Below are 15,962 nucleotides of genomic sequence, written 5' to 3'. Positions count from 1 at the left end.
ATTGGGCTGCTCCAGCTCGCTACCTGGCGGATATCCACTACGTGGAATACCGCAGACTATTTACTGCAGCTAGGCTGAATGTTCTTGACTCGGCGGTTCTGAAGGGAAGATATGGAGGAGTCCCATATGACCAGAGATTATGCCACTGTGCATTGGGCGAGGTAGAATCCACAGAGCACATTTTAGTGAGCTGTCCCAGCTACAACGATTTAAGACAGTATCTTATAACCCCATACTTACCCCAGCTCAGTTCCCGACAAAGAGGAAAGCAGACAGCATATCTGCTAAATAAGTCTTCTGGGAAAACAACTTTGTCAGTGGCTAAATTTCTTTTCCTGGCACTCAAGTGTCGGAAACGTATAACTGAATGCCTTCGTGACCCCATGGACCAGAGCGCGCCAGGCACTTCTGTCTTCCACTGCCTCCCACAGTTTGGTCAAACTCATGCTGGTAGCTTCAAGAACACTATCCAGCCATCTCGTCCTCTGTCGTCCCCTTCTCCTTGTGCCCTCCATCTTTCCCAACATCAGGGTCTTTTCCAGGGAGTCTTCTCTTCTCATGAGGTGGCCAAAGTATTGGAGCCTCAGCTTAACGGTTTGTGCTTCCAGTGAGCACTCAGGGCTGATTTCCTTAAGAATGGATAGGTTTGATCTTCTTGCAGTCCATGGGACTCTCAAGAGTCTCCTCCAGCACCATAATTCAAAAGCATCAATTCTTCAGCGACCAGCCTTCTTTATGGTCCAGCTCTCACTTCCATACATCACTACTGGGAAAACCATAGCTTTAACTATACGGACCTTTGTTGGCAAGGTGATGTCTCTGCTTTTTAAGATGCTGTCTAGGTTTGCCATTGCTTTTCTGCCAAGAAGCAGGCGTCTTTTAATTTCGTGGCTGCTGCCACCATCTGCAGTGATCATGGAGCCCAAGAAAGTAAAATCTCTCACTGCTTCCATTTCTTTTCTCCATTTAGCAGCCACATAAAGGGTTAATGGATGGAGTCATTACATAGTTGTTGTATTAAAAAAAAAAAGGAGTCCTAAGGAAATTTTGTAAGTCCCTTTGTTTGAGTCACATTGTTGCTAGCCTGAGCAAACCACTAAGATTATACAAGCCGGTATAATCCTGACTGCATGGGAGGATGAAACATATGACACAATCCATCTCTCTTCCTAATTTCCGAACCCACAGATGATTTCAGCACTTCTGTTTGAAAAACAAAGACCTGAAGACTGAGAATATATAACAGGAAGTAAAAATGGCCCCATAAAGTATGAGATAGAATTTGCTTTCAGCACTGTGAATGGGCGGACCTTGTTTGCTCTGCTCTAGAGAGGAGTGCAATTTTGTAGTTCGGATTTTTCCAAGATTCTGGAGTGCACGCCAATCTCTTATTTCAGGTGTCGTCTACCTGGCTCATCCCGCGAACTTGCTTAACCAAAGGGATTCTGGTCAGGTTTGGAAGTTTCAGCAATGACGTCTGCATCTGAGGATTTGCGTAGAGGTCTGTACTGATGCAACAATGATAATCGTGACACTCCACAGCCTCCAACATCGGAGATGTTTTCCAGACTGTAGCCAAATTGTGTTGGATACTGGCATGTCCTCTTTCTGACAGGGTTCCTCCACAAGAAGACCTGTAAACGTCTCTGAACTTCCTTTATAAAAATATAATTATACAGTGTCTTTCATGAGCACTTAGGCAAATTACATATGACTCCTGACCTGCAGCACTGCTGTTAAAATTATGTGTATCATAGGTGTATGCAATTAACCTAACCTATATATAACATAAAAGGTTATTACATAACAAACACAAGTAGATTTGGTGGACTTACAGAACACTTTACAGAAATTATTGGCCTAAAGCACTAGTTCTCAAACTCCACTCCCCACCTCCCACCATGGACTACTTGAAAATTGCTGCTGGTCTTGGCAGACCAGCTAATATTTTTCTGCTTCTTACAGCAATTGGAATGCAGTGTGCTGCATGCTGTATGATTTACCGTTGTACTTTTGATGCTTCTTTGCTTTCTTATATTGTATTTCATTGCATCACAGTTTGCATTCCCCAGAATCCAAAGAGTAATGCAACATGAGAAAGAAAAAGAGCAAAATACATTTATTTGTCCGTTTTTATTTCATAAAATGTATATGCCACTTGGTAGAGATAAAACAATAAAATCACGAAAGAGTGACAACAATGCTTCAGAACGTACAGAAAGTTAAAATACTGAAACAGATTAAAATTCACCTGAATGAAGTTCACAGGATACTGGTGGTCACCTGACCACAGTCTGGGAACCCCTTGGCCTTTTCTTCTCCCGAAGATATCCTGTAAGGCAGAGGAGGCTTAGGATCAGAGCTTTCCTTCTCCTAGATGAACAACCTTCCCAGGTTGACGAGCCCCATCTGCCCCCCACTTTCCTCTACAGCACATGCAGAAAACACCTTCTCAACCTCTGGCCCACTATTGGTCTCGTGTGCAGGGGAAGTTCCTGTTCTGCCACCACTTTCTTCTTAATTCAACTTGCTGGAAGAGCTTCGTAGTTTAGGGAGATCATAGGCAGAGATATTCATCTGTGTTCCTTCAGTTGTTGGGACTACCACTCCCATCAACTTTGCTGTTGGCCACAATGTCTGATGGAAGTTGTAGTCCAGAATCTGGAGAGCCACAAATTTGTTCAGTTTCTGTTAATTGGTTCTCGTGGGAAACTTGCAGATTCTAGCTTCACCAATTAACTCAAGCTGGTGTCAATTTACTCTTGGCAGAAAGCCCAGGTCTGCTTGACCTAGAAACTACTCACTCTGATTGGTTAACGAGCAGCACTCAACTCTGTTATCTAGGGATTGCTAGCACAGTTTGGTGTGAGGTGTGTTAGGAGTTAGAAGTGCTGTGTATGGTTTTGAGAGAGAGAAAGAGAGGGTTTATTTTGCTTTTATTTGTATGCAGAAACTCTGCTGGTTTTATTTTTCTCCTTTTAATAAATCCTGTAAATAGTTCTTCTGAGTCTAGCTGACTAGTCATTACTGCCGCAACTAGCTTCCTCGCTGTGCAGGAAAACTCTGCTACGTTTGGGCTAAAGCCAATAGGGCTATGCCTGACACTTCAAAGTTCCATGAGGTTATGGGCATTGTGCTGCCAGCCTGAGTTGCGGTGGTGTCAGCATCAACGGCGTTGGTTCCAGTAGTTCCAGAAGTTGTTGTTCTCTGGCTGGTTCCTGACCGTGGTGAGCTGGTGACGCAGCGGACACAAGGACAACAGCTGCAGCGTGTGAGTGCTGGGTGCTGTGGTTCCTGTTTTCTCTCTTGGTGGTCGTGAGTAGCTGGTTCCGGGTTCCAGGGACATCGCTCTCAAGATGGCCTCACAACCAGTTCAGATGGCTTTTGAGCGTCTGAATGACTCCAATTACTTGCTGTGGTCGGAACGCATGCAGGCAGTGCTGCAGAGGGATCGTCTCTGGCAAGTGGTGAGTAAGTTTCCTACGAAGCCTGATGATGAAGACCTCGATAAAGACCAAAGAGCAAGGGCCACAATTGTCTTGGGGCTGGAAGATTCCTAGTTGCCGTATGTGAGGGGAATCAAGACAGCTAGAGGTGTGTGGCAAGCACTTAAAGAACTCCATGTGCGTGAGACAGCGGTTTCCAAGCTGTTCATTCGCAAGGCATTGTACAAGGCAATGTTACAGCCTGGGGTTACAATGCAGGAACACCTACACAGTTTACAGTTAAAGTTTTCTGCGCTACAGGAAAGAGACTGTGCATTAGACCAGCAGGAGAAGGTGGCTATTATTTTGAGTTCTCTCCCGGAAAGCTGGGATAATTTAGTTTTGTCTCTAGAAGGCATGCAGGAGCATGATTTATCAGTCAGTTACGTTACTGGGCGTTTGATTGAAGAATGGCAGAAGAGGCAAGAAAGGTCGATGGCTGCAGAGGCTTCTACAGGTGGGCGGTTTGGAAGGAGTTCTCATGCCGTGCCAGAGGTGACGCAAAAGCAGCGTACCGGTGAGGAGTCAGCGTTTGCTGTTAGGCGTTGTTTCCGATGTGGGTCTTCAGCGCATCTAAAACGACAATGTCCGGAGTTGGTCAAGTCTCAGTTGCCGGTGCAGGAGCAGAGACGAGATCAGCAGCAGCATCAGCAGCAGCAGCAGCGTAAAAAGAAATTCTTCAAACAAAAACAGTCGGCTCAGCTGGTGACCGGCGAGGTCAAGAGTGCTGATGAGAAACAAGCGGTCTGGGTGGTCGATTCGGGAGCATCTCGCCACATCGTGAATTCAGATGAATTGTTTGTTTCCAAGAACTCAGCACAGCGCAGCCAGGTGGCTCTAGCAGACGGAAGTACTTCCGAAGTGATTTCGGGGGGTGCAGTTTTTGTTCCTTGTCTTCGTGAATGCCTGCAAAATGTACTTTGTGTGCCGTCATTAAGGAGCAATCTGATGTCTGTAGATTGTTTGCTGAAAGCCGGGTTTAAAGTGTATTTTGAAGGAGACAGTTGCATTATTAAGAAGGCTGGTGAGATTTTAGGCACTGCTAAGTCAGAGGGAGGCTTGTTTTGGCTTAAAGCAGGATCTCAAGTTGCAGCAGTAGTCAGTAAATCTCAGCCTGCAGTGAATGACAAAGCTATACATGACAACTGTGTGCACTTATTGCATAGGAAAATGGGGCATGCTTGCTGGAAAAGTGTACTAAAAATGTCTGAATTGGCTGATGGGGGTAATTTAAAGAGTTGTAACAAGTACCTTGATTGTAATGTCTGTAAAAAGGTTAAAACCCACAGAGTCTCTTACCCCAGAAGTGACAGAGTTAGTGAGTCACCGCTACAGCTGGTTCACATGGACGTAATTGGTCCATTTACTGTAAGCAGGGGTGGATCGCGCTTTTCACTAACAATTGTGGATGACGCCACGCGTTATTCTTGGGTTTTTCCCATGAAAAATAAGGGTGACGTGTTCACTAAGTTTAAAGGCTGGGTGGCATCTGTGGAAAGATTTCTGTCCATTAAACTGAAAAGGATTCAGACGGACAGAGGTGGCGAATTTATGTCAAATGCCTTTAAAGATTGGTTACAAAAGCGTGGCATTGGGCATAGAAAAACGAACGTTTTTTCCCCAGAGGAGAATGGCGTTGCAGAGCGAAAAAACAGATCTTTACAAGATATGATGTTTGCCATGCTTGATGATGCTGATTTGCCCATGTCTTATTGGGGGGAGAGCATGCTCACCGCGTGTTATCTCCAAAATAGGCTCTTCCATCAAACAATAGGTACAACCCCGTACTTTAAATTGTTTCAGAAAAAACCCAAAATTGACCACTTGCATGTGTTTGGATCAAAAGCCTGGGTATTAATTCCGAAACAAATGAGGAAAAAGGGAGATCCTAAGACCAAACAGTTAGTGTTTGTGGGTTACCAGGAGCTGGGAAAAGGTTTCCGTTTTGCTGAAGGGACAAATGGCATTGTGATCTCCAGGAATGCCAGTTTTTGTGAACATAGTGGCTGGGAGAGACTACATGCCAATACTGAGGTTTGGTTTGAACCTTCCCAGGAGCTTCATGACTCTGAAAGTAGACACAGAGAATCAGAGTCTGAGGGGGAGGAAAGTTCAGATAAGAGCTCTCAGGAAAGTGAAGTTAGCCAGAGACCAGTTGCTAAGCAACAAAAGAGAGATCGTAGTTCAGAGGAGGAAAGTGGGTCAGAAGAAAAATTTTCTCCCAGAAGATCTAAAAGACAAAACAAAGGAGTGCCTCCGCTGCGTTTTTCTCCTGATACTGCAAATGTGTTTAGTGTAATTGCAGAACCCAAGAGTTTTCAGGAGGTGTTAAAGTTACCAAAAGAGGAGGCAGAGCTCTGGAAACAGGCAATGGAGGAAGAGATGTCCTTTCTGAATGAGCACAAGGTTTTTACACCAGTGGCAGCGCCTGAGGGGGCAAAGATTGTAGGCTGCAGGTGGGTGTACAAAAGACTCAGGCCCGGTTAGGACATATCTAGGGTTGGAAGTGTGCTGGGCCCAAGATGGCAGCTGCCTAATTAGTCAGCAGAACAAAGTTAAACAACTACTGACTACGTACAGGATGCAGGATTGCAAAGGGGCAGCGGTGCCTATGGATCCAGGTTTCATAAAAACACTTCATATAGATGAGAGTCCTGAATTTGAACACCCTGATGTATATCACTCTGTAATTGGAAGTTTATTGTATATAGCACAGTGGTCCAGACCTGATATTAGCTATGCAGTAGGCATATTAAGTAGATTGGTCTCAAAACCCACACTAAATGCCTGGAAAGGGGTAAAACAAGTTCTGAGATATCTCAAACAGACAATTGGCTATATGTTACAATTAAATTCTTCCGAGGATGAAATGTTGAGTTGCTACTGTGATAGTGACTGGGGAAATTTGCCAGATAGAAAATCTGTCACAGGACTAGTCATAATGGTCGGTGGAGCTTTAATCAGCTGGCGGTCACGCAAGCAAGACATTGTAAGTGTGTCATCAACGGAATCAGAGTACGCCGCATTGAGTGAATTGTGCAACGAGGTGATTTATTTCAAGCATTTGTTAACAGATTTAAATGTGAATTGTGGAGAACCAGTACAAGTTTACATTGATAATCAAGCTTGTATAACCTTAAGTAAAACAGAGGGTTTCAAATCGCGTTCCAAACATATCTCTGTAAAATACCAAAATGTACGTTGCTGTGTACAAGACAATGTAATCACCTGTACTTATGTATCAAGTGAAGAAAATGTAGCAGATGTGTTAACTAAACCATTGGCAAAGGTAAAGAACAAGCGAATGTGCAAGGGTTTAGGTTTGCTGGAAAAATAATCTCCTACATAGGTGTATTTGATGTTAATTGTTCAGCAGAATCTGTGAGGGGGTGTTCAGTTTCTGTTAATTGGTTCTCGTGGGAAACTTGCAGATTCTAGCTTCACCAATTAACTCAAGCTGGTGTCAATTTACTCTTGGCAGAAAGCCCAGGTCTGCTTGACCTAGAAACTACTCACTCTGATTGGTTAACGAGCAGCACTCAACTCTGTTATCTAGGGATTGCTAGCACAGTTTGGTGTGAGGTGTGTTAGGAGTTAGAAGTGCTGTGTATGGTTTTGAGAGAGAGAAAGAGAGGGTTTATTTTGCTTTTATTTGTATGCAGAAACTCTGCTGGTTTTATTTTTCTCCTTTTAATAAATCCTGTAAATAGTTCTTCTGAGTCTAGCTGACTAGTCATTACTGCCGCAACTAGCTTCCTCGCTGTGCAGGAAAATTCTGCTACGTTTGGGCTAAAGCCAATAGGGCTATGCCTGACACTTCAAAGTTCCATGAAAATTCACCATCCTATAAAACACATTTTCCCTGAATGAATGTTAAGTATATACAGTGGTACCTCGAGTTAAGTATTTAATTCGTTCCAGAGGTCCATTCTTAACCTGAAACTGTTCTTAACCTGAAGCACCACTTTAGCTAATGGGGCCTCCTGCTGCCGCCGTGTTCTCATCCTGAAGCAAAGTTCTTAACCCGAGGTAATATTTCTGGGTTAGTGGAGTCTGTAACCTGAAGCGTATGTAACCTGAGGTACCACTGTACTTTGAAATTATTGCAACTGAAAATGGGTGGTTACTCCATTTCTGGTTGGCTCAGTATACAAAGAACTAATATTTCATAGTTTTATATTTATTTCAAAGACCTCTGAATTGTATTGTTGGATAATTCAGTTTTATGAAAGAACTAGAATTTTATTAGCGGAACATTGTATAATTATGCGTCTTAATTAATTACTCATGTCCAGACACTTAGCAACTCTCGTTTTTATTGCTAAACAGAGGAAGTTAGTGTTGCCTCAGTAACAGGAAACACAGTTCTTAATTACATGTTAGAACCAGAAACAAAAGAACTGCTTCTTAACAGGGTGGTTAAAACAGTAAAATGGTAAATGCAACTGCAAAGTGATGCACAATGGGGGGGGGGATTATATTTCACATATATTCACATGGGGTGAGTTAACTCATAATGGCTGTTCAGGAATGAGACCTTGGGCTTGTAGCAGATAGCTTGATGAAGATGTCAAACAAGGATGTGGCAGCTGTGAAATAGGTGAATGCCATGCTAGGAATCCTTAGGACATAGATTTAGAATAACCCTGCCATTATCACAATGCTATTAATACAAACCTATGGTGTGATTATGGGACGTGGGTGGAGCTGTGGTCTAAACCACTGAGTCTCTTGGGCTTGCTGATCAAAAGGTGGGTGGTTCGAATCGCCACGATGGGGTGAGCTCCCGTTGCTCAGTCCCAGCTCCTGCCAACCTGGCAGTTTGAAAGCACGTCAAAGTGCAAGTAGATAAATAGGTACCGCTCCGGCAGGAAGGTAAACGGCGTTTCCGTGCGCTGCTCTGGTTTGCCAGAAGTAGCTTAGTCATGCTGGCCACATGACCCAGAAAAACTGTCTGCGGAAGCGGACAAACACCGGCTGCCTCGGCCTGTAAAATGAGATGAGCGCCACAACCCCAGAATCGTTTGCAACTGGACTGAACTGTCAGGTGTCCCTTTACCTTTACCTTATGGTGTGATTACACCTGAAATATTGTACTGTGAACTATTCTGGTACGGTCACCTCAAAAAGGGTATTGTAAGAGCTGGAAAAGGTTCAGAAATGAGGAAGCAAAAAGACTGAGGGGATGAAGCAACTCCGCTGTGAGGAAAGGTTGCAACATTTAGGGCTTTTTGGTTCAGAGAAAAGGCAAGTAAGTGGGGATGTTATAGAGGTGTGTAAATTTACTCATGGTGTGAATAAAGTGAGGGAAAGTTTGCAGGCCCAGTCACAGAGCTATCCTCCCCACCCTCAAGTCAGTGACTAGCTGACCTGTGGCAGAACAGACTCAGGTAGACAACCGATGGGATTGCAAATGGCCACAACCTTATTGATTACAGGTGTAGGTGGATCTTTGGCTCAGGCGTTGGGTGTATATCCATTTCAGCCTCCTGCTGGAGGGCTGAAGGGACTCTGGTGGTGCTGTGGTCTAAACCACTGAGCCTCTTGGGCTTGCTGATCAGAAGATTGGCGGTTTGAATCCCCGCGACGGGATGAGCTCCCATTGCTCTGTCCCAACTCCTGCCAACATAGCAGTTCGAAAGCGCACCAGTGAAAGTAGATAAATAGGTACCGCTCCGGCGGGAAGGTAAACGGCGTTTCCATGCGCTCTGGTTTCCGTCACGGTGTCCCGTTGCGCCAGAAACGGTTTAGTCCTTCTGGCTCCATGACCCAGAAAGCTGTCTCTGGACAAACGCTGACTCCCTCAGCCTGAAAGCGAGATGAGTGCCGCAACCCCATAGTCGCCTTTGACTGGACTTAACTGTCCAGGGGTCCTTTACCTTTGGGGGGGGGGCTGAAACCACTGCAGGTCGAGCCAGGATTTTAGCGCAACTGGCCCTTTTAGGTGTTGCTGCTCAGCTGGTCTTGGCCGTGAGCAGTAAAGGAATTCTCAAAGCCCTGAGTCCTGATTGGCTCATCAGAACCCAGCTACTGGTCGGGAGGTAACGCCCCTATGGTTGTAATGGCATTTCCACTCATCCGGTGACCGGGTGGATGTGGCTGGCTGGGAAGGAGGCGGAGAGCGAAGGTTTGCAACCGACGCCCATCAGGGAAGGGGTGAGCATCCATTTTCACCCTCTCCCATAACATTAAGACTTGGGGACATCCGATCAAGCTGAAGGTTCAATGATTCCCACCAGACAAATGAAAGTGCTTCTTTCCGTGCAGAATTCATTGCGTGTCAAGGTCCCCAAGCCACCCCCAAATTAATTCACACTTCGCACAGGAATTTTTGTTTAAGGTTTCTTTGGCATCATTTTGGCCACAACTTTATTAAAATACAAAATGCGAGTGGTAGCTTAGGCACTGGTTGCGACTATCTGTCCCCGCCCAGGGACAGAACTGACATCCGCACCCCTGCGAAGTCAGTAAGGGAAAACATTTTGGGGAGAAACTGGAGCTGCAAGACAGTTCTCCCCCCCCCCCAAACCCAGTTTCCCCAATTATATAAATAAATATATATATATATTTAAAAAACACCACGAGTCTCCAGTGTGGTTTCTTGGGTTACTTGTCCAATAATAGAAAGAAGAAGTCCGAGGGAAAGAGGAATAGATTCCAAATTTTATGGAATATGCAGAAATGGCGGGACTTACCGGAAAAATACGAAACCAAGATAACAAACTTTTTTTTATAAAAGAATGGAAGTGGTTTATTGAATATTTACAGATAAATTATAAACAGATAAAAACATTGGCAGGATTATTGTAATAACCTGCAGTTTCATAAGAGTATATATTTACAGCAGATAATTAAATGAGCAAGTTAAATGAACCTGGATATGCAGATGATATATATATATATAAATTTAGGAACCGCATAAAGAGGGAGAAGGAAGTAAGTCCAATTTTGAAATATTAAATTGTAAAACAATTTGAAATGTTGAAATTTGAAACGTATAAATAAAAAACTTTAAAAAACCCCCAAAAGAAAAGAAAGATAGATGGACCTTTGACCTGAACCAGCAGGGTGATTCTTAGGTTCTTATTAACTGGAGCACATTTCACATTCAGAACAGGAATAATCATAGAACTGTAGGATTGAAGAGTTGCAATGCAGGAAATTTTTTTTGCCCAGAGTGGGGCTTGAAGTCACAACCCTGAGATCAAGAGTTTCATTCTCTATCCACAATGCAATCCCAGCAAAGGAAGGCCCGGGGGCGTCTTGCCCATAGAGGCTAGTGGTGCGGGGCACCAGGGCACCATGTTCTGGAGGGCGCCAGGGAAGAGGCAGAGCCTGGACGCGGCACCTCCCAGCGTCAGCTCACCGCCCTTGCCCGCCTACACCATTCCGTGCCGAAGCAGCGCTGTGCCCGGAGGCTCTGTCTGCCATGGCCACCGTGGCACAAAGCGGCCAGCTGAGCCAGGAGGCGCTGCCTCCAGTCCCCGCCTCTTCCCTGCCAGAGGAACCACCCTCCAGCCGCTGCCCGCCTCCTCCAGCCCCATCGGCAGCACCATCCTCCCTAAAAAAATCTGGGAAATGGGGGGGGGGTGCTGGGGGTGCTGGAGGGAGCTTTACACCACGACGCCGGATAATAATAATAATATAATAATAATAATTTATTATTTATACCCCGCCCATCTGGCTGAGTTTCCCCAGCCACTCTGGGCGGCTTTAAAAACAATACAGCATTAAATATTAAAAACTTCCCTAAACAGGGCTGCCTTCAGATATCTTTTAAAGATAAGATACAGTGGTGCCCCGCAAGACGAATGCCTCGCAAGACGGAAAACTCGCTAGACGAAAGAGTTTTCCGTTTTGGAGGTGCTTCGCAAAACGAATCTCCTATGGGCTTGCTTCGCAAGACGAAAATGTATTGCGAGTTCCTGCGGGGTTTTTTTCCTTTCCCCCCCACTTTTTCTAAGCCGCTAAGCCGCTTATCAGCTGATCAGATAATCTGATAAGCCGCTAAAAGCCGCTAATAGCGCTAATCCTCTAATCCGTCAATGGGCTTGCTTCGCAAGACGAAAAAACCGCTAGACGAAGAGAATCACGGAACGGATTCTTTTCTTCTTGCGAGGCACCACTGTAGCTGCTTATTTCCTTCACATCTGAAGGGAGGGCATTCCACAGGGTGGGTGCCACTACCGAGAAGGCACTCTTTCTGGTTCCCTGTAACCTCACTTCTCGCAAAGTTTGGTAGTTATTTTTCTCTTTGACATCTGGTGGGAGGGCGTTCCACAGGGTGGGTGCCACTACCGAGAAGGCCCTCTGTCTGGTTCCCTATAACCTCACTTCTCGCAATGAGGGAACTGCCAGAAGGCCCTCGGCGCTGGCTGAATGATGGGGGTAGAGATGCTCCTTCAGGTATACAGGACTGAGGCTGTTTAGGGCTTTAAAGGTCAGCACCAACACATTGAATTGTGCTTGGAAACGTACTGGGAGCCAATGCAGATCTCTCAGGACCGGTGTTATGTGGACCCAGCGGCCACTCCCAGTCACCAGTCTAGCTGCCGCATTCTGGATTAATTCTGGATATGCTTAAAACAACCTTAAAAAGAACAGCTGCATTCAGCTCATTCTAACTGTGTCCCCCTCCCCAATGGCTGTTCACTTAAATGCTTGTTCCCTAAGGGGCAAGCACAGTGTTGTCCTGGGAATGTTAAAATGCATGTCGTTTCAATGGCTTGATTCAGTCTCTAGAGGGGCAAGCATGTTGGTCGGCTGCAAGAGACAAGCCTGAGGTGGAACAGCAAAAGCCACTGCCCGCCTGTCCCATCCAATGTGGAATTGTGGCGAGACGAGGGCTCCATAAATCGCTCAGAGGTAAGGTATCAGGCTGAAGTCACCTTTCACTTTCGCAAGTCGCTGCTCGGAGCGCTGATTCCCCTGCAGTGGTGATGAAAGGGTGGAGCGTTCACTCAAAGGAATGCGAAAAAAGAAACCCACAATAAAATGAAAATGAATGGGTGTTAAAAAATGATTAGCTAGCAGGACAGGTCTGAACAAAGAAGGCACACCTATGATTCCTGTCTCCTGATGTCCAAAATAAAGGTATACACCTGGTTACCAGGAGAACTCACGAGGAAAACAAAGAGAAAACACCTCTGGGCTTGGCTGGATGGTGATTTCCCTCTATTCAAATAAGGAGGGTTTTTGAAGGAGTTGTAGCGTCTTGGTGGGGGTGTACAGAGGAGGTTCCTGATTCAGCTTCCAATTAAAAGGATCTCCTAGAGATTCTTCAAAATATGTCTACCTGACACTGCTTACTACAACGCTCCGCAGCAGTTTTGAGGATGACACAGGGTGTGGTGGGAAGAGAGGTCCAGTTGCACAAGCCAACGTCATTCCGCCTGCACATTCATTTCGTTGAATACCACCCAAAATGTTATTTCACATACAAGTTACCTCATCAAGGACCATACCTCCTCACTGGTTGCTAAGCAATGCTCCCAAATAACCCTCTTGGTTGGCTGTCTTTAACACCAACATGGTTAACTCTTAAATTGCAAACTGAATGGTTGCTGCTGTTGCACTTCCACAAAAAAATTGCATCCTTCCCTCTGTGTCCTGCATGGCAAAATAGATAACAACAGCTTCAAGGGGAAATGGAGGTAGTGAGAAGGATTAAAGCTTCTTTCTCCCAGATCTGTATGTGTCTGTCTGTCCATTCATCTATCCATCCATCCATCCATCCATCCATGGCAATCCTATTCAAAAACTTCCATACCAAATATATCCTGACTCTGGCTTGGCCCTTAGGAGTCCCTGAATTGAACAGTAAAGAAGCAATCGTGACTTCCATTGTCATTTGTTTGTTCCCAGTCAGATGCAACTCATGTTGGGGAATAAACAGAACTGATAGCATGAATAATGGTAAAAGCCAGCCTCGCTTTAACTTCTGTACCCAGAGATAAAATCTAAATCTCCAGTTATTCATCTTGCACGGGCCAAAAGAGAGACAGGTGAGCTACATGAGTCAGTAGATCAGATATGATCCAGTATGACAGTTCTTGTTGAATGGGAAAGTTGGGGTGCAATGCACAATTATGCACTTGAGTTTACAGTCTGGCTCCCAATGTTTGGCTTTGAAGTCCTACATCACCCTCTGGCTTCATGATAAATCACTTTCTCGCAGTACAATAGGTTTTATTTCATCAAACCGTGGCCTGACCCTCATGTTGACACAACGTCTGAGTTGTAATCATAACTGGTGCATAATATATGTTTCTCGGGCATGCAACGGGCACATTCTTGCCCCAATGCATCATCCCAGGCCTGCCTATGCCCAAAGGGAAGGCGGGTCCCTTCAATAGCATCTCCATTCATCATTCTGAGATGCACCAGAAATGCAAGGCAGTGAACCCCTCTCATCCCCAAGCCTCCTACTCAGTTACCCAGATCTGAGTTTTTAAGCAGCATTTGTTATGGCTACAGAGAATTGTTACGATTCCAGCAACTGTGGCTTGTGTGGACCATAATCATTCTTTAGAAGAGCAGCCACGAAATTAAAAGACGCCTGCTTCTTGGGAGAAAAGCAATGACAAATCTAGACAGCATCTTAAAAAGAAGAGACATCACCTTGCCAACAAAGGTCCGTATAGTAAAAGCTATGGTTTTCCCAGTAGTGATGTATGGAAGTGAGAGCTGGACCATAAAGAAGGCTGGTCGCTGAAGAATTGATGCTTTTGAATTATGGTGCTGGAGGAGACTCTTGAGAGTCCCATGGACTGCAAGAAGATCAAACCTCTCCATTCTGAAGGAAATCAGCCCTGAGTGCTCACTGGAAGGACACATCCTGAAGGCTTCAGTACTTTGGCCACATCATGAGAAGAGAAGACTCTCTGGAGAAGACCTGGTGTTGGGAAAGATTGAGGGCACAAGAAGAAGGGGACGACAGAGGACGAGATGGCTGGACAGTGTTCTCGAAGCTACCAGCATGAGTCTGACCAAACTGCGGGAGGCAGTGGAAGACAGGGGTGCCTGGCGTGCTCTAGTCCATGGGCTCACGAAGAGTCGGACACGACTAAATGACTAAACAACAGTAACAACAATTGCTGGGGTTATCTCTGTCTTTTTCTGCAGTGGGGGATTTCAAAGAATCATAGAGTTGGAAGGGACAGCGAGGTCAAACATCTAGTCAAACATCGTGCAATACAGTAATCTTTCACCCAGCATGTGGCTCAAACCCATGACCCTGAGATTAAAAGTCTCATGCTCTACCAACTGAGCTGTTCAGGGTTTTTCATTTCCCCGATGCTGCCTTGCTGCTCTAAAAAATGTTGTGTTAATTAGAGGTTTTAGAAAGATCAACAATGCTCCCCATGACACGCCTTCTAATACAAATGAAAGTCTTTGTGTTGTTGAAGAGCATTTATTTTAACGATCTTCTGGAAAAATTACCCCATGTGATAAGAGGGAAGTAAACATCAAGCAAGGTACATGGCGTGCCTTTTGCAATTTACCTTCCTGAATCAACAATGCATGCACAATCGTCACCTCCCACACCGTTCTGCATCCATTCATCATGCGTTCAGTGTGAGGTTTCTGGTCACCTTCCTACTAATGCACACATAGATGTAGAGGAAAATGAACAGAGGTTCTGTTGGTGTGAAGCTGGGAGGCATCAAGCAATAAAAGCCAAAAGGGTGGGGGGGAGTGGGTTTGGGAGTGGGCTGGAGAATGGATGGATAGTTGAATGAACACCAACCATCTGCTGAGCCAGGTCATAGGGGTGGAGCACACAGGGAGCCATTTAGATCAGCAGTGGGGGACCTCAGGTATCCAGGACCATTCCCATTAATAGGGTTACTGCAGACAGGTCAAGAAGGTGGTTTCTGCATGTTCTGGAGAGGGAAGCGCGGGGTAGGTGGGGCTGGTCAACCTGGGAAGGCTTCTAGGAGAAGGAAAACTCTGATCCAAAATCTCCTTTGCCTTGTAGCATATCTTCAGGAGAAGAGTTTGGATTTGATATCCCGCTTTATCACTACCCGAAGGAGTCTCAAAGCGGCTAACATTCTCCTTTCCCTTCCTCCCCCACCACAAACACTCTGTGAGGTGAGTGGGGCTGAAAGACTTCAGAGAAGTGTGAGTAGCCCAAGGTCACCCAGCAGCTGCATGTGGAGGAGCGGAGACGCGAACCCGGTTCCCCAGATTACGAGACTACCGCTCTTAGAAAAGGCGAAGGAACCCTACAGAAATCCAGAGTGGCATCCCTAAGATCACTGGAAGGACAGATCTTGAAGCTGAGACTCCAATACTTTGGCCACCTCATGAGAAGAGAAGACTCCCTGGAAAAGACCCTGATGTTGGGAAAGATGGAGGGCACAAGGAGAAGGAGAGGACAGAGGACAAGATGGTTGGACAGTGTTCTCGAAGCTACCAGCATGAGTTTGACCAAACTGTGGGAGGCAGTGGAAGACAGGAGTGCCTGGCGTG

At 45.5% G+C, this 15,962-nt stretch overlaps 1 long non-coding RNA gene across 1 annotated transcript in view; it reads right to left on the bottom strand.

The window, feature by feature from the left end:
- The window catches only part of LOC308587150, a 52,302-nt gene extending 42,855 nt beyond the window's left edge, over positions 1 to 9,447 (bottom strand). Inside the window, exons 1-2 of the long non-coding RNA XR_014008235.1 lie at positions 9,365 to 9,447; positions 2,252 to 2,332 (exon numbers count right to left, since the gene is read on the bottom strand). This is a non-coding gene — a long non-coding RNA (uncharacterized lncRNA). The remainder of the gene's footprint in view (positions 1 to 2,251; positions 2,333 to 9,364) is intronic.
- Positions 9,448 to 15,962: the final 6,515 nt, after the last annotated feature.

The sequence above is a fragment of the Podarcis bocagei genome (assembly GCF_964188305.1).
Source record: "Podarcis bocagei genome assembly, chromosome: 5".
NCBI lineage: Eukaryota > Metazoa > Chordata > Lepidosauria > Squamata > Lacertidae > Podarcis > Podarcis bocagei.
The sequence above is the reverse complement of the archived record's forward strand: the minus strand, read 5'-3'. Positions and strand labels throughout refer to the sequence as shown.